This window comes from Chenopodium quinoa, unplaced genomic scaffold, assembly GCF_001683475.1.
Source record: "Chenopodium quinoa cultivar QQ74 unplaced genomic scaffold, ASM168347v1, whole genome shotgun sequence".
NCBI classification, from domain to species: Eukaryota; Viridiplantae; Streptophyta; class Magnoliopsida; order Caryophyllales; family Amaranthaceae; genus Chenopodium; species Chenopodium quinoa.
This window is the reverse complement of record NW_018745260.1, coordinates 346,814-350,399: the sequence shown is the minus strand read 5'-3', so window position 1 is coordinate 350,399 and position 3,586 is coordinate 346,814.

Here is a 3,586-nt window from a genome sequence, read left to right as displayed (position 1 = left end):
TGGGTGCTCAATTGTCTACGACACTTAGTCGTAAATTCGGACTAAGGCACTAAGGGTGAGTGCTTAGTTCAACCAAAGGGGACTTGTTAGCACAAAGGGATCGTGCTAGCAAACTTATACTAGCAGCACAAGGAGTTGTGCTACGTGGGCACAAGGAGTAAGTGCCAAGGAGAAAGCCTGACTCGTCTTACGACGGACTGTAAGCGGGTGGCGCACGGTGCGTGACTAGGGCAAAGTAGTCGGCACGTGACATATCGCTCCATAGGTCCCCAAGAAATAGCGACGCTCAGCGGAATACTGCAAGGCTAACCCAGGGACTGCCAGGCTGACCCACGGCCGGTACAACACCTCAGGCTCCTGCAAAGAGCGTTAATCAGGCGAGAATCTATCTAAAGCATCGTAAAATGGCAAATAAGAAAAGAATCATACCGCGATGATCAAATCTCGAACATACGCAGTGGACATCCTCACACGACGGCTGCCCTAGGAAGCACTAACTGGAAACCTGCGCGGCGACGGTTTCACCGGCACAGAAGAAGGGAAGTACTCATAGAACCAAATCTACAAGGAGTTAAAATTATCAGCAAGTGCTAGCTAAAATGTAGAGCTAAAATTTATAGGGAATAATGTTTACCTCTACGACCCTCCAAAAGCTGGACAAAGCAACATTCGTCCCAAAGGACCGATGTCGGCACGAGTCCCTCAGCGCTCGAATGAAATCAGCATAGGCCAAGCTGGCCCAGTCATAAGTCCCGATCCGATGTAGATCGCATACAGCAGGAAGGTAGTAAAGCAGCGCCCTGCTACCCTTGTCAGGGGAGAACGTCCCTAACAGCAAGATGAGTGCAAAGATGCGCACCCGCTGCTCTCGGCTGGTCGCACCATCATTAAGAGACGCTGCTGGAGTCAAGCGACGAATCCCCCTAGCACTGAACTGAGACGACTCTACCTCAACTCGAGCCCGAACAACAATCGGACCCAAAAGCTCCTCGACCTCATGGGAAAAGACGTCGATCCCACTGTCCAACGACAGTGGCACAGAGCTAAACTCCAGTCCTATGATGAGACTGAAGTCGGTAAGATTGACCATCATCTCACCCCAAGGAAAGTGGAAAGTGTTGGTGGTGTCCCAGAAGAACTCCACCAGAGCACGAACTACATGGTGACCCCCGCTGGAGGCAACCATCGCCTCAGAGGTCTCGTACAACGCACCGCAAGACTCCCACAGAAGTCTCGTCTCGACATCTCTGGCGATGTACATCTTGTACAGGTCGCCCAAGCCGTCACAGCCAGAGCCATGACAGCGCGTCCTCCAACCGGTGATGCCCCGTCTCACACTCTCAAAAATGTGGTGGAAGGGGGAAAAGAACAAGGTCGGCTCATCCCACTCGGGGAGTCGACCAAGCGAAGTGTACGGCTCAGCATCGTCCTCCACGGGCTCATGCTCCCGTCGAATGTCTCGGGACCGTGAACCAGAACCTCGCTGTCTAGCCATGCTACATTGTGCATAATTATCATAAATTAAGGTTCTATAGTATCTAAGGTTCACCTATCTGCATGATACTATGTTCGCAAAAAAAAAAAAAAAAACAGAGTACATAGTATTAAAACAGAGCACAAATTCAAATTGAGCATAACGGCATTTTCAAGCAATTAAACAATTTCTTGCTATAATATAGTAATTATTGTGACAAATTGGACAAAAATTGCTAGCAAAAGCATCAAGAATGAGCCACATGGTGTTCCCGACCTTAAGAGGTCCAACAATGGCAATTCGTTCATTTCTTCATCAAATTAAGTCAAACAAGTCTCAAATTACTCCCAAGGCAATATATAAACATAATCAAGCAATTTCATGGCATAAAATTTGACAAACAAAGAGGATTGAGCATTCTAAGTTTTGAATTTTCATGAAATTCGAGAATAAACACATGCAAAATTCATTAAAACCGATGTGAATTTAAAGAAAACTTACATAGATCGGGAAAATGGATGAAATAAGCTTTGATTTGCAACAAATTTGAGCGAATTTGGTTGAGAAACGAGCAAGAACGAAGCAAATGAGTTTCTGGAAAATTTCGAGCATAAGCACGACGAGCAGCAGCGAAAATAAAGAAGAAAGGGTATTAAAGGAATACCCTATTCTTCCACCAAGCGCTAGACCTTGGCGTCAACAGATAGTCTTGGCGCCTGGCGCTAATCCCAGCGTATGGCGCTACGGCCAGTTATGTGGCGCTGACGTTATTTTAGCGGCGCCAGAATGTTCAGCCACTCAGTACAATTGTTTTGATTTTTTGCAACATATTTTGGGTTCCTTGGTACGCCAGTTAGCCCCTCTAAGCAATTTAACACGATTTTTAGTAATCGACTTGATTGCACAAAGTGATCGACCTGATGAAAGATCGTCTCACTTAGCTTAAAGCGCCTAAGCATTGGCTCATTAACAAAAGGCACCGATATAGTGGTTTATTCGCAAAAAGCACCGACGTACAGGTTCAAAAACAACAAAGGCGCCGACATACAGGCATAGCGGAAGCAAAGTTCAGGCGAGCTTTTAAAGATCGACAAGCGAAGATCTTTGGTAATTTCCTTGGAAAATTATCGTAACAAATGAGGATAGCTTCAGGCGAGGATATCTTCGATTGCATTCCCTAGATCGTGGAGAGCTGTCAAAAAACAACTGAAGGTGATTTCAAGCTAAGTTGTCTTCGATCATGTTTCCTTAGACGTGGAAGATGGTCACATAGCGGAAGACAATTGTTTCAAGCGAAGCAATCTTCGATAGTATCCCCTTGGACGTGGAGTATTATCAAAGTGGAAGAGGATCGTTTCAAGCGAAGCAATCTTCAATATTGGAAGCAGTTACAAGCGTAGCGGTTTTTAAGCGGGATGACATTCTCTTGGCAAAAGGTCATCAAAACAAGGATACAACAGGGAACCGTTACTTTCGGAGACGTGTGCTCAACGGTGCAAGATACGCGTTTCTTAACTCTTTTATCTGTTTAACTAACGCTAGTTTGCAGGCATCGGCGTTACAAGAGTGATTTAGGATCGCAGAACGTTCTGAATCATTCTCCGTCCCTATCGCTACTTTGACTTTTGTTTTTGAAACTTGCGTTTCTCCAAACTCAGTCAAAGTGGGGGCTTCTGTAGACACCCATTTGTGTCTCCCCAAAACCGAACCCAGTGATGAGTACCTTTCGCGTCGAATCATAATCGAATGAAGTGAAACTGTTGATAGTTTAGTGTTGTGGATAGTTTTAATTTCTTTTCCCTTTTCTCTGTTTTTGAAAAGTTATTTTAAGAAAACAGCCAATCCAGTTTGGTTGGTTCATGATAAGGGTCCAATAGTAGTGTAGTTGTATGGGGATTGAAAAGATCTTTCCAACGATATATTATAAGCCCAATTCCGATGAATATTGAGGAAATTATGGCCGATTTACTAAACTGGGCCGGTTTAAGCCTTATATGCGGCCCAATGATCTAGGGGAGGGCCTAAAATAGATTTATCATTCCTAATGCAATTAGGAATGGTTTTAGTCTTCTAGATTTTTCTAGAAGATTTTTTTCATTCCTAATTCAATTA